The sequence below is a fragment of the Rhinolophus ferrumequinum genome, chromosome 5, assembly GCF_004115265.2.
Source record: "Rhinolophus ferrumequinum isolate MPI-CBG mRhiFer1 chromosome 5, mRhiFer1_v1.p, whole genome shotgun sequence".
NCBI classification, from domain to species: Eukaryota; Metazoa; Chordata; class Mammalia; order Chiroptera; family Rhinolophidae; genus Rhinolophus; species Rhinolophus ferrumequinum.
Genome location: NC_046288.1, coordinates 2,954,032 through 2,978,692, shown reverse-complemented (window position 1 = coordinate 2,978,692; position 24,661 = coordinate 2,954,032). Strand labels below are relative to the sequence as shown.

Sequence of the window (24,661 nt, the reverse complement as noted above, 5' to 3'; positions counted from 1 at the left end):
GGAACATTAGTATATAGCCATGAGGGTGATCAGCAACTACACTCAATAATACGGACGAAGCACATAATCATCGTGTGTCTGGCTTCTTTCATTCAGATGAGCATACAGTGCATGCTAATACAATCTAAGCAGTAAGAAGTCAGGTGAGAGGTCTCCTTAGTGGGTGGGGGGCAAGACTGACTGGAAGGAAAGATGAGAGGGAACTTTTGGGACAGTGATAATGCTGTTTCTTCATCTGGGTGATGGTCACACAGGTGTATTGTTTGTGAAAATTCATGGAGCTATATTCTTATTATATGCTCACTTTTTTAGATGTATACTAGGGCTCAACAAAAAGTTTTTAAAAAATACAAAGTTGATGTTCAATATCTTCCCACTGCTTTTAATATAAAGCCCAAAGGCCAAGTAAAATATGAGACCATCAAGTCTCATATTTCCCTCTCTCCATGTATTGTCTTGAATTTGTCTTTCTCCATTCAGGGCTTCTATATGTAAGCTTATTCTGTCTTCCCATTTTGTTTGACTAACTACTAATAAGGCCTCAGTTTCCGCTAAAATTTCATTTTGCAAGGAAGTCTTCTCTGACCCCCAGATTAGGTCAGTAATCCCATCTATCTTCCTTTGCACTACTCTATCACACATTTTCAGTACACTGTAAATTCTGTCAGCGCAGGGAATATGTTTTATTTTCCACTTTATTCGCATAGTTCTTGATATATTTCATGACTGATTGAATAAATTTATTTCCCATACAAGAACATGGCAGGTAGTTGTGGCAGTTTCAAAGTCTATTTATTGCATTATACGTAGTAAAATTGCTAAAAGAGTTTTTGATACATAAACTTAAAGGAAAGAAGAGTAAAATGCTTAATTGTTTATACACAGAAAGACAGATGTCATGCATGTAGGCATACAGAAAGAAGTCACTTTTAATAATTCTTATTTGAAACTTTATTTGAAAAGATCTATTTTAAACAACTCTGAAATGAAATTGATCACAAATAAATGTCCATTTCTCTACATTCAGATGTTTCATTATTTTTAATCTGCCATTAAAAACCCAAGGTTCCACCACTGATTTGGTAAAATGAGTGAGTAGGTCAATTAATTGTTTCAGTTTGAATGCCAGGAGAACATTTAACATCTGTCTACCTAAACTTCAAAAAAGCTATAAATATTTGCAAAGGTTCCTAAAGAGAATTTAAGCTTTTCTATGTTACATGTGAAATAATTTGATGAACGAATAGTAGAATTATAATTTTTTGGTTATAATTACACATGGAAAATAACACAGAGACCTACTGAGTGATATTTGCAAACAATTATTCCTGGATAAAAAACAAAATCTGGCTTACTTAAAAGGTTACTAGCTATAAAGGCAGTAGAGCATGAGTGATAATCAACTTGAATGATAACACTCAAAGGAGAAAAAATATTGTAATCTATTTTGGGAATCAATGCCATTTTCTAGAATGAGTTTTACACTATACATTTTAAAAACTTTAATTATAATTAAATTTAAATTTAAAATACAGGTTGTGTCTCAGTTGTCTAAATTTTTTCTATTCCTTTTGGTAAATAATTGCTCTTTGTGTATCATTTCTAAAATTTCTTTTTATTTTAACATCATGTTATAAATTCATTACATCTTAAATTAGGCAGACTTTATACTGGCTAGTACCAGGAAGAGGAAGGCAAAACAAAATTCTTAATACTTTATTTGGAGAAATTAGTTTTCTTAATATATAACTTGCTTACCTACCATTTCTAAAGTATTAGTATAATATTAAAAGCATCTTATGATAAAAAAGAATGACCTTAAAACACTCTACACTGAGAAACAACTTGAAGCATGTACAGTCTACTATAAAATTTCTTTAACTAGGGTTCAGAACCAGGAGTTCCAACAATGCTCAATGTGATGTTAAGACAATTAACTACCTTTTTAATACTCTGGAAATAACAAAAATAAAATTATTCACCTATTTTCTTGGGGTTCAGTTACTCTTTTTGGAGGTAGAATTTGAAAAGAGAAAAATAGGATGTCAATTAAAATAGATAATTCATTTTTCTTTTATCCATCTTAAATAATTTATCACACAGACTCATATGTTATTGAGGGGGCATTTTTAATGTAACACCCAGCAACAATTCCAGTCAAAGGGTAGAATAGAAAAAACTATTAGCAAATCAACTGCTCTCATTTAGGCTGGTATTCTCACGTTTAATTAATTCAAGTTAAAACTTTTTCCTTCTAAAAATACGTTTTTTAGAAATAAACTTTACTTTTGACAAGTATTAAATTTCAAATGAATGAAGGCAAGTAACTTATATTCTTTGAAACTCAGTTTCTTTATTGGTAAAGTTAATGACATTAGATTAGATTAGTAGTTACTTATCAAATCTTTGTTACAAAACCCTTCAAGAATATGACGAAAATTATGGATGCTCTTCCCAGTGAAAAACATGTACATCCAAAATGTAATTATAATTTCAAGGGATTCACAGACCCTTTGAAGCTCATCCAAATATCACTCAGTAAAAAGGAAGCTAGTGTATACCCAGAGTATTTTGTAGCTTTAAATTTTATTTCAGAAATAAATTTAAAGCCTTTAAAGAAAAGGAAGCAAGTCTTGAGAATAAAAGTGAAAACCCAAACAATCCATTAATTTACTCATTGTGGTTAAAGATATCAGCTTGGAAAGGCTGAACACCTTATCTATACATAGTGTAGGTGTTAATTTGACAAAATAAATCATACCTTAGACATTAGAAGTTAGGCAAAATAATATTCTTACATAAACCTAGGATATTTCTAGACGTGGAAATACGTGAGATTCACAGCTTTCAAGTGACAATAAGTTGTCTCCTCCTAACCCCACCACCGCCGCCAGGTTCAATTCCTTCTTAAAGTGAGGAAGAAAAGTATTACAATGCAGGTTATATTTCAGATCTTTTAGGTGACTATTTTGGGGGAAGGAGAACACTTTCAGATCCTTAAATTTCTTACTTAAAAATAATTTTTGGATCACTGCCATAAAAAGATACTTACCTGTAATTCTTGTTCTCTGAAGGAAATGCAGTAATTATAAACATCCACACTCTTGGGTACATTCTCCTAAGTGTGAATGGATTTGGAATGCGCCATGACTTAAACTGAAGTACTAAATTGCCAAACCACACTGGCAGTTGGATCTACCTGCCTAGTTAGTAATGAAGCAGAGCTGTCACCTATAGTCATTCACCTGGTGAAGGCAAGTGTTTCCTCTGAGAGGGAGTGTGGAACTGGTGTAATTACTGTCCTTAGAGAACATGAATTATAAATGGTCTCTCCTCTAGAGCTTAAGGGGGATAGAACCACTACTAAAGAAGTTGTTACATGCATTAAAAATGGGACTAAAATTCGAACATTAAAAATGTTTTAAGCATAAGAATGGAAAGCTGCTCCTCTGTAAAAGAAGCCCTCAGGAGGAATGAGAGCTACTGATATAAGAACTGACTGGTTGTTGACTGGGTCAGGATCCAATGGTCAACACCAGAGCAGAGAAGTACAAGTACTTAAATACTTGGTAAGGTAAGCCTTATCCTGGCATTTAGCAATTTAATATTTTGTGCTAATACTCGCCAACTTGAGAGTTATGTGACAGCTGCAGTGGTAACCAATGGAAGGAAAATAACTTACAACAGCCAGGACGCTGAAAACTGCTGAGATTATCACCAAGGGTGAACTGTTTTTCATAAGATGTGATACTAGTAATGTGCTGTTAGACAATTTATATTTTATAAACTCTAGTACTAATCATTCAATTTATAAAATTTCATAAACCTTATAGCTTAATGTAATCATTTAGACATAAAATGTTTAAACATGTAAGGACTGAGTCCCTGTCGTATAAGCTCCTATTTTGTCTGAAACATCTTAGAGGATTAGTAAGAAATGGGATACAGATAATTTCTGGTTTGCATACTAATTTTCAGAGGGTTATCAAAATCCTCTGCAGAGGAAAATTCTCTATCGTCTAGTCCTAGAAGTTTCTAGGCAGCCTGATGTCTTCTATTCAGTTAAACCAGGGTAGGATTGCCAGGTAAAATACAGGACCCCCAGTAAAATTTGAATTTCAGATAAACAATTTTTTACAAGCATGTCCCAAATATTGCATGGGACATAATTACACTAAACAATTATTTGTTATATAACTGAAATTCAAATTAAACTGAGCATCCTGGTTTTTTGTTGGTTTTATTTAGTGTTCTGCTAAATCTGGGAACTGTAAACCAGAGGAGTTCATAGGGTTACCAAATGGACTTCAGAATGGATGATACTAAAATGGGAGCTCCACTCTTGTTCTAGATCTGCATGGTCTAACATGGTAGCTACTAGCCACATGCGGCTATGAGCACTTGAAATGTGGCTAGTTTAGTCCAATATAAAATGTTCTCTAAGTATACGATATACATCGGATTTTGAATGCTCCGTATGAAAAAAAGTAAACATCTCATGAATTTTTATAGTGATTATATTTTAAATACATTTTATTGTATTATATAATTAGTGTAATAATTATATATAATTACATATACTATATATATTACACATATATTATAAAATAATAAATAAAATAATAAAATAAAATAATTATATGTTAAATTATAGTTATAATTATATTACATATTATATATTAACAAATTTATTATTTATTATACTACATAATAAATTTATAAATAAATATAAATTATGTTAAATATATATTTTAGACACAATATTTTAGAAATATTAGGTTAAACAAAATGTAATTAAAATTAATTTTGCCTGTTTCTTTTTACTTTTTTAATGTGGCTACAAAAAAAATCCTTAAAATTACATTATGTGCGGCTTGCATTATATTTTTACTGGACAATGGTGACCTTGATGGCTTCAAGGAGAGAGGTTGGGCTAGAATTTCTTTGTTATTCCTTCCCTAAAAAAATCAATATTGGTAATCACAAGGCTTCCTCTCTCACCTCCCTCTAGCTATTAGAGTAGGTAGAAAGCATGATCATACCAAGGGAACTAAATTTCTAATAGGGACTGTTTTCCATGGATTGGCTATGATCCTTTTAAAACAAATAAACAGTAGTATGTACCTGTATATGTTGTATGATTAAGTATGTCTATGCAAATATAAAGCTCAATCTTCTCCCAGATCCTAGTTCCAATGGAAGACTCCCTCAGTGCCACTATGTTGGGTTTTCATTCCTACATATTATCAAAATTGTAAAACAACAGTTTATTTTGTTGCCTGATAAGTTATTTATAAGAATTGTTGAGAAAAGATCTTATTTTTGATACTCCAGATTTCAGTGGTCCCCATTTTATATATACATACATGCTACATAACAGATTTGAAATTAGAACACTAGTTCTAGAATGGTGAAATAAATTTTTCTTTTTACAGAATACGTTGCCAATACTATCCTAAGACAAATATTTTTTTAAAGTGGGGGGGGCTTTTTAAATTTAAAAAATGCAGTTATAATAAAGCTTTAGTTTATGTAAGAAATAATATGTTTAGTTATTCTTATATCACATCTTACATTTTCAGTACGTAGGTTTAGCTTTTATTCAATTTTTTTCCTCAACTGACCCAAACAGTGAAGGCATTCATTCATTCTGTTCCATGTGGTTATAAAGGTTAAAAATATTTCACATACTCTCATAAATAAAAATTCAAAAAAATTATATAGAGAAGTTATATCTAAATATCCAGTAATTTATATTTCTTCACTAATATACCCTCTATGTACATTGGAGATTTACGTCTTTTAAAGGTACCTGAAGTTACAATAAGCAAAACTAGTTCTAACTCCTCAAATATTACCACACAGAAAAGTTAATTGGTTCTCAGGGTTTTTTCAAAAAAAGACTAAGTTGTATTTTTTCTCTCATTCATACAGCAAACACAAAGGGGCTTACTTCTCCTCAATATCTTTTATTATATAAATATTAAAAGGACAATTGTTTTGAAAAGACAATAAAATTTACCATAAACAAAGACAGCTATCAGATAAAAATTAGCAGATTTCTCCCAAATTTAATTGTTCATAAGAAGTTCACATTTTGTAGAACTAAAGTTTCCAAAATCACTTAGATTTAATTTCTTCATCAGCACTTCAGCACTCAGTTCTCACTGCCAATACTACAGTATCTTGATGATTATACTGAAACATTTTGTTAGATATTTAGTCTCTTGGTGGCAGCCAATGTTATTCTAATCTAATACTAATCTACTTTTAATATTGACGACATTTTCAAAATCAACATGCTCCTTGTTCTTCTTCATAGCCAATGAATAACCAAATGACAATTTAAATTAGGATTGGTGATTTTGAGAGGTGTCAATAAATTGTACAAAAGGACAATAAGGTTTTCTGATATTAGAGTTTAGAAGTAAAGCTGAGACATTATTTATCCTTCACAAGGTTTCCCTGGTGGACCAATTTACATAGTGTTCATTTCCTGAAGACAGGAAAACATTGCAAGATAGTAAAAACACTGCTGATTTTCAGTGATATTTTTTTTATTAGAATCTAACTTAAGAAATGTTATGATCATATACCTAATAAAGATTGAGAAGAACTTTGCTCCCATACTTTCTGAAGCTTAATAGAGATTAAAAAATGGTTGAGGGATTTTCTCTGAAGTAAAGGTAAGTAAGAAACAGCTTCAAAAAGATCATGAAAAGCAATTCTTCAAAGCTAGTTATTTAATTTAAGCTAATAAGTCACCAGACTGCTTAAATGCTGTAACTGTTTCAAACTTCTTGAATGTAAATGTCAAGATATCCAAGAAGAGTTCTTGATGAGGGATCAGCCACAGCAGTTAATAAACTGATTTAAGATGCAGACTCAACTGAAAGATAAGTCTTACTATAACTGAGATTTTTAAAAAACGAAACGAAAACATCCATACATCCATAGGACATGCTTTACTTCTAAACCATGAAAACCTTCTCTTTATAGATGTGTGTGATGTTCTGTCCACAAGTGGCTGCCTAGACCCCCTTCTGTGAGAAAGTCTCAAACCCTCAATGGAGCATTCCAAAACCAGTCTTGCATTAGGAGCTTGGGCCCATGAATGTGCACTCACTACACAGTGCTTACCTTTAGAGAACAAGGTGGTTGACACAAACTGATCAAGTTCTCACACCCCGCACCTCCAAGAACAATGAAAAAGACCTGCAGATCTTTCTTGGTGCAGGAGGGACCTCTTTTTAATCTTCTTGTGGTGGAAGTTTTAAGATTTTCCTGAAGGATGAGAGAAGAGTAAAATATTATACTGAGATTATACCATCTGGTTCAAGTTTATCCGTATTACAAAAAGTAGGTTTTAAAGAAAATAAATTAGGTAAATTCAATGGCATTCCAAGAATCACATTCTCGGTTTTCAAAAAAAAAGTATCTTCCCTAAATAATACTGTATGCTTCAAATATTATTTCTTAAACCCAAAACCTAAAGTGGCTAGTTCAATTTCCATCCCAGCACTGAACTATCAGTTGGGAAGTTGAGAAAAATAGGGAAAGATTCTGGGTTGCCAAATGACCATAGCTGTAAATTCCATTTAAAAAAATTAGTAAAGCTAAACTCATTAAAAAGCAATGAGTTAAACGAACCTTGAAGAAATTTTGTCCTATCTCTATAAATCTGTATTTCCAAATAACTACATATGCATTTCTTGAAAACTAACAGAAAAATAGGAGCTCTTAATACAGAAAGGTTGTGTTAAATACCACAGAATCATGTATGAAGTAATCTACTAGAAGGCAAGCTCCCAGAGGAAATGGATTGTGTGTGTGTGTGTGCGTGTGCGTGTGCGTGTGTGTGTGTGTGTGTGTGTGTGTTTAAACAGTCTCAAGTAGTTCCTGGCACATAATAAGCACTAAAAAAATGCGATACAAAGAATATTAACCAATTAGTCAATATTCTCAAGGTTGAAACTTGCATAAAATAAATCAGAAACCTACAAATATTCTGAGCAGTTTCAAAATGTGTTATATACAGATATTAACAATATCAACCTTTAATTACATATTAAATATTTTAAAAATGCTATGTCATAAAATATTTATGAGAAAAATATTAAAATATATTATTGCAACCCAAACTCTTGAAAAGGAATGGAATATTTTAAGATCAGGCAATCACACGCTGTACCTTAAAAATATATTACCAGATATCAAATATAAGAATAAGAATATTAAGATAGATAAAAAGTAACATGCCTTCTTAACACTTTAGTATTATTTTTCATTTTTTGAAGAGGTCTATATAAACTAGGTGATAATATGGTTATCTATCTGTAATTCTGCCTAAAAAAAGTGAATCATTACCGTATTAAACTGAAATCAGGAGATATCATTCTATCAGTATAATTTTCATACTTATTTTAATATGTTTTTTCAATCTTAAAAAAATTAACAAGAAATGCTGAATACTATTCATTTATTTTTCTGTAACCGATAAACTATTACTAAAAACAGAGATTGATTTCCTTCAAGTGTTTTCCAACTCTTTCCAAATTTGATAAATTAGGGAGAAAAAGAATAAATGCTGAAATCAGTAACAAATAGATCAGTAATACTGATAAAGGACTGAATATGTGTGTATAAATACTTAATCCAAAATGCAAGGCCACTAGAATCAGGGCTATTACAAAGTATTAGATTCCATTTGACCTCAAATTCCACAAAATAGAATCAGTCCTCAAAACAAACTGGATACAGCATACGGAATATTTTATTTCAGGGTATAGACAACCATTTAATGTATAGCCAAAACCACAATAAGAAAACACGTAGTAAATTTAGGATTTATGCTTCACCCTTATCATTAAAATAATGCTTTAGCTGACACATTATGCCTTGACTATAGTAGTACAAAGCTTTCCACATTTCACAAATAATTCGGTTTAATAGCTTGTATCAGGAAATGAGGCTTAAAACGTGAAAAAAAAGGAAGAGATTTTAAAACAAAATTTTAATAGCTCACTTAATTTAAAACAATTTTCCTATTTGGGACATCTTGTAAGCCTCTGAAACTAACTTTAGGGGTAAGGGATGAAGAATAGTTACAAAGAACTACCTTGTTTCCCCGAAAATAAGACCTAGCCAGACAATCAGCTCTAAGGCGTCTTTTGGAGCAAAAATTAATATAAGACCAGGTCTTATATTATAGTAGAATAAGAGCAGGTATTATATTATGTTATATTATGTTATGTTATATTTATGTATGTTATGTTATGTTATGTTACGTTACGTTACATTGTATTATATTATATCCAGTCTTATAGTAAAATAAGACCGGCTAGGTCTTATTTTCTGGGAAACAAGGTAAGTGCAACAATATGACAACAGGAGCTTAAAAGTGGCAAAGGAAAATACTAAATTGGAAATTTTGCGGAAAGGAAAAGATTCTGCGAACTGGTTGAATCTCCCAGGCCCAGGAAGTAAAACGAGGAAACAAGTTCTCTGGATAGAGGCACCGACTAGGAATTTCTTTAAAATCCTTACTCTTTTCGTGGATAATGGATCTTTTGCCTCATTTCCATTAGCAGGAGGGATGAAGTCTAAATTTACCACATTCAGAGATTTAGTGTTCATTTTTTAATTCCACTTGTAAGTAAGTATACATTATTAAGCTATACTAACAACTAATTTAGGTTCCATACAAAACTGCCCTGAGCTATTTGCTCTTTTTTATCTTGACCAATATCTCTCATACTGTGCAGTGAAGGACTGTTTATTTCCATTGTGGACCCATGCTCATGGACTATACTGCTCATACTATATAAAACTCTCTAGGCAACTTTTTAATAACCAAACTGGTCAATTCCTCGGTGAGATAAGACAGGTAATTTGCTTGGATGACACAGAAAGATCACCTTGCTATAAAAGTTTCTAAACAAGTACTGAAATTGAGAGTAAGCATTTAGTCACAGACTGATAAAACCAGCATTAGTCCACTGCCCACACTTTATGAAGTGCAGATCTAGGTTACAAATGTAGGGTCTTAGGATACTGTTCCTTACACTTTTATACTGAATCCAATTTCCAGTTTTAATTCATTAGTGACGTTAGGAAATGATCAACTAATAAATTATCAACGACTTGTTCCAGTATATTACTTTCATCAGTTCTTTCTGCAGCACTGTATAACAGAACTTTTTGCAATGTAGAAATGCTCTGTATCTACTCTGTCCAGATGGTGAACATTAGCCATGTGTGACTATTGAGCACTTGAAATGTGGCTAGTGTGACTAATTTTTTTTTTAACGAGAGAAAAAAACAATTTAATATATGTGCACAGGAGAATCATAATATGCTCAGATCATAAAATGAGACTCAAAGAGATGACTGAACTAAGCTGCTTTTTACACTTTTTAGACAAAGAAACAATGAATTTGTAAGAAACTGACAGGACAAAGAAAATCATTTGTCTTTTTTCATTAGAAAGTAATCTAAGCAAGATTTGAGTACTCATTAGTGAGGAATCTAAACAAAATTTGGTCTTGCGTAGTAAATTAATAAAAGCGTTAATAAGGCTTGTTTATACAAGCTTTCCAATTTGGATTCTTTTAATTCTTGTGGTAAGTTTGTCTCTCAGCCCTCTGAGGGACTAAACTTTAAATTTTACTTAAGTAATATTTAAACTGCCTTATCCAGTGAGTGGCCACCATATTGAACAGTGTAGTGCTGGAGGGCTGCATTCTTTTCACTTGACCTTGTAATCAGCATTTTAAAAAAATCACCCATTTCCTTCAATCCTACCACAAATATATATATTTTTTTACTTTAAACATACACATTTATATTTATTTATTCCTCAAAAAAGATTTTAAAAAGCACTTACTTTTGGAATCAAATCTTACTTTCTAGGTGCTTTCTCTCATTCTCTCTTTACTTCTTGCTCCCTCTCTCCATTTATTTATATATTTTTTTGCTATGTCAAAAATGATGGCAATGACTTAAAACTAGTGTAACTGTATAATCTGCTATACAAACTGAAACACTTTCAAATATGTAAAAGGGATTATTCATATTTACACTAGGACTACAGGTGAAAATGGGGACACATGGTTGCCCTTCTTATACAATCATATAAGGGCTAAAGTAGCCCAAAGAAACATTTTTGCATTTTTGAAATAGAGAGAAAAACAAATGTAGTACTGGCCTTGCCATTTACTACACTTAAGCAGCAACAAAAGTGACATTACCGTTTTAGCTATCTTACATTGAGAAAATTATTTCAAAGCATTTAAAAAATGACATTTTCTTGTTAATTTTTTTTTCTTATGTTTTTTGGGGTGTTGCTTGAATTTTTAGTAAAAGTATACACAATTTTTGATTTCTATTTAAAACTTCCTTTTAATGGGTTCATTTCATTTCATGCATTCTGAACAGGAAGTCTTTTCGCTTCCTTGCACCAAGAGAAAGAGTGGTTTTTAAAAAATTGGTAAAATATATGCCTGGAAGTCTGTCTTACAAAACCAAAACGGTAGTGTCCTTTGTATGCCTTTAATGTAATCTCAGTCACATTCTGCTAAGTAACGTTCCCAACTGTTAACGTTTATTTTGCAGGGGAAGGGCAGCCATAGGATTAAAAGGAGACAATCTGAAACCATGCAAACTGTTACGTGGGATATCTGACTGTTAAAATTCTCTCAAGTTTTACAGCTTTCTCCAACGAGAAAGATTAGCTTTCTCTAATCTTTTGTTAAATTTATTTGTAAATATTTGATAGTATAGAAAATTATCATTTTCTGAAATTTCATACTCTAATTAAGCTGATACAAATATATTTATATATTGATATTCTCTCCAGCAACCTTTCTAAGTCTGCTTATTAATTCCAAAAGGTTATGTCTAGATCCTTTTTGAATTTCAACATACACAATCATATCATTTTTGAATACTAGCAGGTTTTTACTTCTGTTTTAAACTTTATGCCTTTTTTCTTTTCTCATTTTACAACACTGGACAGAGTCACCTTGTACGTGTTAAGAGAACCAGTAACAGTGGACCATCCTTATCTAATTCCTGATAGGAAATGGAAAATTATTAGCATTTCACCATGTTTACTGGTGTAAACTGGTGTAAACATGGTGAAATAAAGAAAAGGAAAGGAAAAGAAAAGAAGTAAAGGAAATTCTACTCCTAGATTGCTGAGAATATATATCTTGAATACATGCTGACTTTCATCACTTTTGCGTTTTTATTAAGATGGTCATAGGATTTTTTCCTCCAATAATCTATTTACTGAATTTATTGGGGTGACAAAATATACAGGTTTCAATCATATATAATACATCGTCTGTATATTGCATTGTGTGTTCTCCACCCAAAGTCAAATCTTCTGTCACCACGTATTTGACCCCTTTACCATTTTCTACCTCCCCTCTCCCCCTTTTCCCTCTGGTAACCACTAAACTGTTGTGTCTATGAATGTTATAACACAAATATTTTAATTGTGAATATCACTTTCTACATGTACATACAGGTATTTACATACTTGTTATCACAGCATATAAACTTCCTAATTTATTTTCACTTACACCTAACATTTCTCCATATTTCTAGAACTGCACTGTCCAATACTGTGGCCACTAGGTTCCATGTGAGTATTTAATTTTAAATGTTAAATAAAATTAAAAATTCAGTTTTTCAGTTGCCTTAGCCACATTTCAAGTGCTCAGGAGCCATATGTGGCTAATGGCTAACCATTATTGGACAGTGCAAATTACAGAGTATTTCCATCAATACAGACAACCATTGGAAAGTTGTTTTACAGTTTTCAAAAGTAATCATTTAAGACAATATAGTATTTTACATTAACGTCCTGTAGTCTCTAAATTGGGCATTTTTCTGCATACATGATTTATAATTAACATAGTATTTATTTCTTAAATTCCTACAAGTGAAATATCTGAACATTACTGCGACTCTCGGCATGTATTCCTGCATTACCTTCCCAAAATTTGGTATTATTGTTTATCTTGTCAATATTAGATTTCTTTTTTAAAAAGTTGGCTCTTTTAAAACAATGAAAAAATTGTATCTCAAAGTCATTTTATTTTGTAAGTTATAAGGATGAGTAAATGTTTTTCCCTCACATTTTTTATTATTCATGTTTCTTTATTTTCAGGCTCTTAATGTCATATTTTTGTCCTTTATGTATTAGGATATTGATGACTAAAACTGCATTCTACAATATAAATTATTATAGCTAACATTTTCTTTGTAACTTTTGATGCATATGTTTTCCACAACTTTCTGTAATCCTTAAGTATAATATTTTAGCCCAACAAAATTTTTAATATTCAAGTACATCTTTACCTTAGTGAATTCTACCAATGCTCCAAATACGAGATGTAAAGGTATTTTTTTTTTTAATTTATTTTTAATTTATTGGGGTGACAATTGTTAGTAAAATTACATAGATTTCAGGTGTGCAATTCTGTATCACATCATCCATAAATCACACTGTGTGTTCACCACCCAGAGTCAGCTCCCCTTCCATCACCATACATTTGATCCCCCTCATCCTCATCCCCCACCCCCCAACCCCTTTACCTTCTGGTAACCACCAAATTACGTTCCCCAGATTAATTTTCAAGCCCGTGGCCATCCTATGGTCACCGATTGCCCTCCAATCCCCTCACCCTTCCCCCCCACCCCCCACCCCTCCCTTTTATGCTTTTTCTTTTTAACTCCTATAGTTGTATAAAGAAGGATGAAAACATTTATTTGTCTAATCAGTCTTGCACTTATATCACTAAATACCACTACCTAATACCACAGAATGAATATTCTGTAAGTGGCCTCTCCTTTAGGAAAGAATATTGTATCATACAAGGTCAGACAATTAAATTCGTGAACTTGTTGCAACAATGTTGCTAACATTTTTTGATATCAGAGGGATTATTCATTATGAATTTGTACCAACTGGACAGTTAACCAAATTTACTATTTGAAAGTGCTGAAAAGGCTGCATGAAAAAGTTAAGACAATCTGATTTTTTCACCAACAATTCACTGCTGTTGCATCATGACAGTGCACCAGCTCACACATTACTGTCTGTGAGGGAGTTTTTAGCCAGTAAACAAATAACTGTATTGGAACACCCTCCCTACTCACCTGATCTGGCCCCCAATGATTTCTGTCTTTACCCAAAGCTAAAGGAAATATTGAAAGGAAACATTTTGATGACATTCAGAACATCAAGAATAAGATAACAGCTCTGATGGCCATTCCAGAAAAAGAGTTCCAAAATTGCTTTGAAGGGTCGACTAGGCACCAGCGTCGGTGCATAGTTTCTCAAGGGGAGTACTTTGAAGGTGACCATAGTGATATTCAGCAGTGAGGTATGTAGCACTTTTTCTAGGATGAGTTCGTGAACTTAACTGTCACACCTCATAGATGGGACTAATTTTGGCTTCCTCATAATTCTCCAATAATCCATGTTTTACAAGATGGGAAAAATGTTTGCTTTGTAGAACTCCCCTTAAGAAGGCAACTGCATTAATTTAGTAGGAAAGTGTGTGAGTAGAACGAGGACATGGATGTGGACAGAAATGTTTTACGCAAAAAGTTAAGATAATAATGTGCTGGTTGTATCACCTACTCAGAGTTTTTAAATTCATGAAATGCTAAATAAATTTTTGAAACTAGTGAAGGGGCTGATTTCACATCTGCATTGACACTGGCGGAAATCAGGGTGGCATGCAAGCAGAGACAAAAAATATCAGGTCATATGTCAGGCACAGGAATTTGCATAATTCACAGGACAAGGGGCATTTCTCATGACTCTCTGACCAAGAACTCAGGGGTTCAAGGAAAATTTCTATTTAAATCTCCAAGGGGCAGAGGGGTCCCTTCTAGTATCAGGGTTACACATCTATTTCTGTATCATTACTACTGTTTTTGACACTTTTGCTTTAAAAGTTTTTGATATGTAGTAGGGTGACACCTTCTTTGAAGAATCCCTATAAAATAAATCAGTAGGAATTCTATAAGTTAGAAGTAAACCTAATAATCTATAAATTACTACTGCCAAATAATGTGCCAATATTCTCATGATTCAGAAAGTTCCTTTTCATTTATTTGAATCTCAATATGTTTTCAAATGTTAATGGGTTTTTTTTGCCACTTTATTGAAGTATGATTGACATATAAAAGGCTGTAAACACTTACTGTACACAACTCAATGGATTTGGAGATAAACATATGCCTGTGAAACTACCATCACTACAATGAAGGCCACAGACATATCCATCACCTCCAAAGTTTTCTCCCCCTCTTTTCTATTTTCATTATTTTTTATCAAATTTATTTTTATTATTATTATTATTGCTGTGTGTGTGGTAAAAACACTTAACATAAGATCTACCCTCTGCAAATTTTAAATATATAATACAGTATTGTTAGCTATAGTTAGTGTATCTTCAGTACTTATGTATCTTGCATAACTGAAACTCTGTACCGTTTGACCATCACTGTCCCATTTTCCCGTTTCCCCATCCTCTGGTTACCATCATTCTACTCTCTGCTTCTCTGAGTTGGACTATTTTGGATTCCACATATAAGTAAGAACATCTGGTATTTGTATTTCCATGTTTGTATTTCCTCCAGGTCCATCAATGCTATTCAAATGGCAGGTTGTCTTTTTTAAGACTGAATTATATTCCATTGTATATATATACTGCATTTTCATCATCCATTCATCCATTGACGGACATGTGGGTTGTTTCCGTATCTTGGCTATTGTGAATAATGCTCCAATGAATGTGGGGGTACAGTTATCTCTTCAAGATCCTGATTTCAATTCCTCTGGATAAATATCCAGAACTGGGATTACTGGATCATAAGATAGCTCTATTTTTAACTTTTTGAGGAACCTCCTCCATACTATTGTCCATAATGGCTATACCAATTTACATGCCCACCAACATCCTCGCCAACACTTATCTTTTGTTTTTTAATAATAACCATTCTCTAATAAATTTAATAAAAAATACAAAAAAAGATATATGGCAAAAAATAACAATAGCCATTCTGACAGGTGTGAGATGCTATCTCATTATGGTTTTAATTTGTATTTCTCTGATGACTAATGACTGATGACTAACGTCCAAGCACCTTTTCATGCACATGTTAGCCATCTGCCTATTTTCTACGGAGAAATATCTATTCGGGCCTTTGTCCATTTAAAAAAAAAGTATTAAATTTCTGGGGTGACACTGGTTAGATAAATTATATAGGTTTCAAGTGTACAATTATGTAATACATCATCTATATATCACATTGTGTTTACCACTCAGAGTCAGTTCTCCTTCCATCACCATATATTTGATCCCCTTTACACTCTTCTACCACACCCCCTCCTCCCTTACCCTCTGGCAACCACTGAACTGTTGCCTATGTCTATGAGATTTTGTTTGTCTTGTTCGATTGTTGCTTTCAGTTTTATATGCCACATATGAGTGAAGTCATATGGTTCTTGACTTTTTCTGTCTGACTTCCTTTGCTTAGCATGGTAATCTCAAGATCCATCCATGTTGTCGCAAATGACAACATGGCTGAGTAATATTTTTTTCTTATGACCGAGTAATATTCCATTGTGTGCATGTACCACATCTTCTTTATCCAGTCATTTATGGGAAGAACACTTTGGTTGTTTCCATTTCTTGGTCACCATGAATAATGCTGCAATGAACATAGGGGTACATATATCTTTATGGATAAATATTTTCATATCTTTTTGGGTAGACATCCAGAGATAAAGATTGCTGGGTCATATGGTAACTCTGTCCTTAATTTTCTGTGGAATCTCCATACTGTTGTCCATAGTGGCTGTACCAATTTACATTCCCACTAGCTGTGTATGAAAGTTCCTTTGTCTCCACAAACTCTCCACACTTGTTATTACTTGTCTTGTTGATAACAGCCATTCTAAACGGTGTGAGGTGGTATCTCATTGCTGTTTTGATTTGCATTTCCCTAATAGATAGTGAAGAGCATTTTTTTATATATCTGTTGGCTGTTTTTTTTGTCTTCTTGGGAGAAGTGTCTGTTCAGGTGATCTGTCCATTTTTTAATTGGATTGTTTGTTTCTTTTTGGTCTTGAGTTGCATGAGTTCTTTATGTATTTTGGATATTAGCTCCTTATCTTGTTTGCAACTACCTTTTCCAACTCAGTTGGTTGCCTCTTTGTTTCGTTGATGGATTCTTTAGCTGTGCAGCAGCTTTTTAATTTGATATAGTCCCATTTATTTATTTTTGCTTTTACTTCTCTTGCCTTTGAGGTCAAATTCATAAAAACCTCTCTGAACCCAAGGTCCATAAGTTTAGTAGCTATGCTCTCTTCCATGCAATTTATTGTTTCAGGTCTTGTTTAGGTCTTTAATCCATTTTGAGTTAAATTTGGTATGTGGTAACAGATGGCAATCTAGTTTCATTCTTTTGCTTTCCAATTTTCCCAGCACCATTTATTGAAGAGGCTTTCTTTTCTCCATTTTATGTTTTGGGTTCCTTTGTTGAAAATTATCTGTCCATATATGTGGGTTTACTTCTGGGTTTTCAATTCTGTTCCATTGGTCTCTGTGTCTATTTTTCTGCTAATATTATACCTTGATTTTTTGATTATTGTTGCTCTGTAGTACAAGCTGAAGTCAGGGAGTATAATACCTCCAGCACTGTTCTTTTTTCTTAGGATTGCTTTGGCTATTTGGAGTCTTGTGATTCCATACAAATCTGATTTTTTATTCTATTTCTTTAAAAAATGCCACTGGGATTTTCATGGGGATTGCATTAAATCAGTATATTGCCTTGGGTAATATGTCCATTTTACCTATGTTGGTTCTTCCAATCCACGGAATATCTTTCCATTTCTTTGTGTCTTCTTCAATTTCTTTTAATAATGTCTTGTAGTTCTCACTGTATCGGTCCTTCACAACCTTTGTTAAGTTTATTCTTAGGTATTTTATTCTTTTTGTTGCAATTTTAAGAAGGAATTTTTTTTCTCATTTCATTTTCTGAAATTTCATTGCTAGTATACAGGAACACAATGGATTTTTGTACACTGATTTTATATCCTGCAACTTTACTGTATTTGTTTATTGTTTCTAGTAGTTTTTTTGGTGTAATCTTTAGGGTTTTCTATACAAAGAAACACGTCATCTTCAAAAAATGACAATTTGACTTCTTCATTCCCAATTTGGATGCTTTTCCTTTTCCTTTCTTCTCTTGCCTGACTGCTCTGGATGGGACTTCCAATGCTATGTTTAATAACAGTGGTGAGATGGGGCATTCCTGGCTTGTACCTGATCATAGTAGAAAAATCTTCAGTTTTTCACCATTGTATGGTATTAGCTGTGGATTTGTCATATATGGCCTTTATTATGTTGAGGTACTTTTTTTCTATGCTCATTTTATTAAGTGTTTTAATCATAAATGGATGTGTATCTTGTCAAATGCTTTTTATGCATATATTGATATGATCATGTGATTTTTATCCTTTATTTTGTGTGAAAACAACCTGAACTTATTGCCAACAATTCATGGCTCTTGCATCACAACAATGCACCAGCTCACACTGAGGGAGTTTTTAGCCAGTAAACAAATAACTGTATTGGAATACCCTTCCTACCTACCAGATCTGGCTCCCAATAATTTCTTTTTTTACCCAAAGATAAAGGAAATATTGAAAGACATTTTGATGACATTCAGGACATCAAGGGTAATACGACGACAACTGTCATGGCCATTCCAAAAAGAGTTCCAAAACTGCTTTGAAAGGTTGATTAGGCACTGGTGTCGGTGCATAGCTTCCCAAGGGGAGTACTTTGAAGGTGACCGTAGTGATATTCAGCAATGAGGTATGTAGCATTTATTCTAGGATGAGTTCAAGAATTTAATCATCAGACTTTGTATGTTGAACCATCCTTGTGCCCCTGGAATGAACCCCACTTAGTCGTGATGTATGATCTTTTAAATGTATTGTTGTATTCAATTTGCTAGTATTTTGTTTAGGATTTCTGCACCTGTATTCATCAGAGATATTGGTCTGTAGTTTTCTTTTTTTGTGTTACCCTTATCAGGTTTGGGTATCAGGGTAATATTGGCCTGATAAAGTGAGTTACAAAGTATTGCCTCTTCTTCAAGTTTTTGGAAGAGTCTGAGGAGGACAGGTATTAAATCATCTTTGAATGTTTGGTAGATTTCACTAGTGAAGCCATCTGGTCCTCGAGTTTTACTTTTGGGAAGGTTTTGGATGACTTAGTGTTGCAATTTCCTTAGTGTTGATCTGTCTATTTAGATTTCCAGTTCTTTGTGATTCAGTCTAAAAAGCTTATATATTCCTAAGAACTTGTCCATTCTTTTAGGTTTTGAATTTGGTGGCATATGATCCTTCAAGCATTCTTGTATATTATGTGGTACCTGTCATAACGTCTCCTCTTTCCTTTCTGTTTTATTTGTGTCTTCTCTTTTTTTCCTTAGTGATTCTAGCCCGGGGTTTGTCAATTTTATTGATCTTTTCAAAGAATCAGCTCTTTGGTGCATAACTTTTTCTATTGTCTTTTTGTTCTCTATTTCATTTAATTCTGCTCAAATTTTTATTATTTCCTTCTTTCTGCTGACTTTGGGTTTTATCTGTTCTCTTTTTAGTTCTTTCAGATGTAATGTTTTTTATTTGGGACTTTTCTTGTTTGTTGAGATAGACCTGTAATGATACAAATTTTCCTCTTAGTACTGCTTTTGCTTGCATCCCAATAGTTTTGATACGATGTATTTTCATCCTCATTTATTTCTATGTAACTTTTGATCTCTCCTTTTATTTTTTTCTTTGACCATTTTTTAGTAGCATGTTGTTTAATCGCCACATATGTGTGGTTTTTCCTGCTTTCTTTTTGCAATGGATCTCCAATTACAAAGCACTGTGGTCAGAGGATATGCTTGGTATGATTTCAATCTTCTTAAATTTGCTGAGGCTAGTTTTGTATCTGAACATATAGTCTACCCTTGAGAATGCTCCATGTGCACTAGAAAAGACTGTACAGTGTGGTGTTCCAGGATGAAGTGCTCTAAAAATGTCAATTATGTCCATATGGTCTAATGTGTCATTTAAAGCTGATATTTCCTTATTGTTTTTCTGTTTGGATGATCTATCTATCCATAACTGTCAATGGAGTATTTAGGTTCCCTACTATAGTTGAGTTTTTGTCAGTTTCTCTTTTTAGTTCTGTCAGTAGTTATTTTAAATATTTTGGTGCTCCCTAATTGGGAGCATATACATTAATAAGTGTTAATGTCTTCTTGTTGGATAGTCCCCTTTATCATTACGAAATATCCATCTTTGTCTCTTGTTACCTTTTTTATCATGAAGTCTGTTTTGTCAGTTGTAAGTATGACTACACCTACTTTTCTCTGAATCCCATTTCCTTAGAGTATCATTTTCCATCTTTTAACTTTGAATCTCTGTCCTTGTAGCGGAGATTTGTCTGTTCAAGGCAACATATTGTTGATTTTTTTTTTAATCCAAATTGCTGCTTTGCCTTTTTATTGGTGAGTTCAGTCCATTTACATTTAGGCTGATCATTGATATATGAGGATTTCCTATAGCCATTTAATCTTTTTGTTTTCTGGTAGCTCAGTGTCTCCATTGTTTCTTTACCTTAGTGTTTTGATCTGTTCTTTTTGATGGTATTCTATGTCTTACCCCACCTCGTTTTCTCTTTTTTTATGTTATGTGTCTCAGTCCTGGATTTTTTTGAGTGGTTACCATTAAAGTTATGTAAAAGAAAGTTTCATATATACAGTAGTCCTTTTTCTTCAGCATGCATCTTATCTCCATTTCCTTTTGCAAATTCAGACTTTTATCCCCTCCCCTTTTATGTTTTTGTTGTCACAAATTATACCTATTTATGCTATGAGTTAGTTTCTTAGTTGCAGTAGCAAATTGTCTTTTTCTCTTTTATTAATGTTTTTTAAATCTCCTTCACCCTTTATGTTATGTTTAAGTGTGTAGTGCCCTAGTCTGTGTACTGGTTGCCATTTCCTGCTTCCATCTGTCTGTTAGACCTCTTACTCATAGTTTTCTATTCTTTTGTCTTTTTGTTTCAGGTAAAATAAGCTCCTTCAGTATTTTCTGTAATGCAGGCCTTGTGGTGGGAAATTCCCTTAGCTTCTTTATATCTGGAAAGGTCTTTATTACTCCTTCATATTTAAAAAGTAACTTTACTGGACATGTTATTTTTGGCTGGTAATTCCTATTTCAATAGTTTGAATATTTGATTCCATTCCTTCTTAGCTTGTAGAGATTCTGCTAAAAAATCTGATGATAATCTAATGGGCTTTCCTGTGCAGGTTGTAAACTTCTTTTCCCTGACTTCAGAATTCTTTTTTTCTGTCATTCATTTTTGACAGTTTCAATATAATGTGTCTTGGAGAAGGCCTGTTAAGATTGAGGTAATTAGGTGTTCTGTTTGCTTCTTGGAGTCAAGAATCCAGTTCTTTCCATAGATTTGGGAACTGTAAACTATTTGTTTGACTAGGCTCTCTGGACCCTTCTCTCTCTTCCCCTTCTGGTATACCCATTATTCTTATATTGCTCTTTCTGATGGAGTCACATAGTTCTTCTAGAGCTCTTTTCATATTTTTTAACTCTCAAATCTCTCTCTGCTTCCATCTGCATCATTTCCAGATTTCTATCTTCGATATTACTAATTTTTTCCTCCACCTGGTCAGCTCTGTTTCCTAAACTGGCTATTTCATTCTTCACCTCTTTTATTGAGTTCTTCAGCTACAGAATTTCTATTTGGTTCTTTTTAAAAATTTCATTCTCTTTCGTAAAGTATTCCTTTTGTTCATTGATTTTATTTCTGAATTTATTAAACTGTCTATCTGAGTTTTCTTACAACTCGTTGTGTTTTTTCAGAACTGCCATCTTGAATTCTCTGTCATTTAAGTCACACATTTCCATGTCCAAGCTTCTGAGCTGCCTTGTTACCTTGGTTATTCATGGTAATTGATTATTTCTCTTCCTAGGCTTCTATGAGAGTGAATTCTGCAGCAGATTGATATGAAGAGGTCTTTCTTTGTTTTCTAGTAGGTAGTGCTGGAGCATTTTATTCTCTCTTGCCCTGTTCCAGCTTCTCGCAGAGGAACATTTCCTGGGAAGGTGGCCATCTCCTTTGTGACCAGGTCACCTGGGTCTCAGGGCACCACCCCCATGGAAGGATGTGATGGGTGACAGGTGATGGGTTTCAAAGACCCTGAAATCCCAGTGCTGCCCTTGCAGCCAAATGTAGAGCCACGTGCCTCAGCAGTCCTGGGTGCCCCTGTTGGGATCAGTAGGGAAAGGTGGGGGCAGGGTGGGCTGGGCGAGGCCCTCTGGTGTGTTTGTGCCTTTGTTCCCCTCTGAGTAATGGTGACTGCCAGACCATAGCTGCCTCGTCGCCACTGTATCTCCTCCCTTGTCACTGGAAGTAGCTGCAGTATGCATCTGCCAGGCAGGAACTCTCTCTTCAGTTCTCAGGGTTGTAGATATTTTTCTCTTTAACCTGACATTGCTACAGTTTCTTCTGGGGCCTGCTGCTAGCACTGGCGGGTATGCGGGAGGCGAGCTCTGTGAGAGTGGTGGGAGGCAGGCTCCGTGCCTTTGTTTTCTGCCAGGCACTGAGGGCTGTTAGACCACAGTTGTCGCACTTCAGTATTTGGTCTTGGCCCAAGGTCTCTGCTCTGATTGCTGGGTTCAGCCATATTATATGCTGATCACTCAGGCAGGAATGGTTGGGGTCACATAGTGTGTACCTGCAGTCTCAAATACCCCCCTCTCCCGGGACCACAGTGAGCTCTGGTCTGTACCTGCACCCCCATCTCTGCACTTCTCCCTTCCCTACTCCTCTGTTTGCACTAATTCGCCAACCTTCAGATGTTTTGATGTGACGATCTCTTTGAATTACACCTACTCAACTTGTAACTTCAAGAGGGAACCCCTCATGCGGCCATATTTCTGACGTCACTCCTTTATGGTTTCTTTCTAAAGGACTAACATCTTTTTCAAATGTATTGCTAAGTATTATATTTTGTTTGTTACCATTCTGATTGTGTTCTTTTTCCATTATGTTTTTTTTGTTTGTTTTTTAATCAGTTACCTCAAATCAGATATATTGGAGTTGAAAGTTTACACGGACTTTTCATATATCACCCTGGTAAATCCCCAAATGCAAAGGCAAAAACTAAACTGCCTTTTTGCTTCATTTTTTTTTTTTTTTTGCTCTACCATCTGCTTTTTTTTTTTTTAAATTTATTGGGGTGACAATTGTTAGTAAAATTACATAGATTTCAGGTGTGCAATTCTGTATCACATCATCTATAAATTACATTGTGTGTTCACCACCCAGAGTCAGTTCTCCTTCCATCACCACATATTTGATCCCCCTTACCCTCACCTCCCACCCCCCAACCCCCTTACCCTCTGGTAACCACTAAAGTACGTTCCCCAGATTAATTTTCAAACCCCATGGCCATCTTGTGGTTACTGATTGTTTTCTAATCCCCTCACCTTCCCCCTTACCCCCATCCCCCCTCCATTATGTTTTTTAGCTAGTATAAAAATGTAGTATATACAACACTTTATTATTAAATTTTTGTTTATAAATAGTTTTAAAGATACTGCCATAGATTTTCCTAATCAATCATGTCACCTAAAAAAATATTTTGGTTTTATTTCTTCTTCAGGTTTTGTTCATTAGCAGTATTAAATAAAAATGGAGTTAGTGGTGATTACTGAATAAACTAGTAACAAAAAGAAGATGTGATACATGTATGTGTGTGTGTATACACACACACACACAAAACACACACACGCATAGAATGGAATACTACTAGTCAGCCATAAAAAGATGAAATATTGCCATTTCCAACAACATGGATGGATCCTAAGAGTATTATGCTAAGTGAAATAAGTCAGACAGAAAAGGACAAGATCAAGATGATTTCACTCATATGTGGGATATAAAACATAAACAAACAAACAAAACAAAAAACTCCCAAACTCATACATACAGACAACAGAATGGTGGTTACCAGTAGAAAAGGGAGGTGGGGAAGGACAAATTGGATAAAGGGAGCCAAATATATAGTGTTGGAAGGAGACGAGACTTCAAGTGGTGAGTGCACAATAGAGTACACAGATGTCATATTACAAAGTTGTGCACCTGAAATTTATATTATTAACCAATGTTATCCAAATAAATCTAATAAAAATGGTGATTGTTTATCCCTGAATTTATATGATTCTAGCAATATAAAATCATCCCCACCTAAATGTTATTACTCTGCTAGGTGATGTTGTTCAGCTTGCTGACCTAAGGACGTATCCTATTCTTTGAAGCTCAACTCATCACTAGTGACTCATCACAAAGCAGAATATCTGACCAAGAAGAACCAGGAAAAGGTCCTCAACTCCTTTTATAGGTTGACTATATAAAGTTATCCTAATACTGACAATGTTCATGAAAATCAAATAAGAAATACTTTTACTTTACAAAAATCCTACAATTACATGGGGACTTAAGTGCCATGTGCTCTTCACATCTAAAGCTACTACTGGATATTAAACTAGGTA

General features: G+C 33.8%; 1 protein-coding gene across 11 annotated transcripts in view; it reads right to left on the bottom strand.

The window, feature by feature from the left end:
- Positions 1–24,661, bottom strand: part of ZEB1 (zinc finger E-box binding homeobox 1) — a 199,588-nt gene that overhangs the window by 113,082 nt on the left and 61,845 nt on the right. For 3 of the 11 annotated variants that reach the window (XM_033105711.1, XM_033105709.1, XM_033105710.1), the window contains exon 2: positions 7,141–7,284. The exons of the other annotated variants lie outside the window; for them this stretch is intronic. The gene's annotated coding sequence lies outside the window, so the exon portion shown is untranslated. The remainder of the gene's footprint in view (positions 1–7,140; positions 7,285–24,661) is intronic. 11 annotated transcript variants of the gene reach the window in all.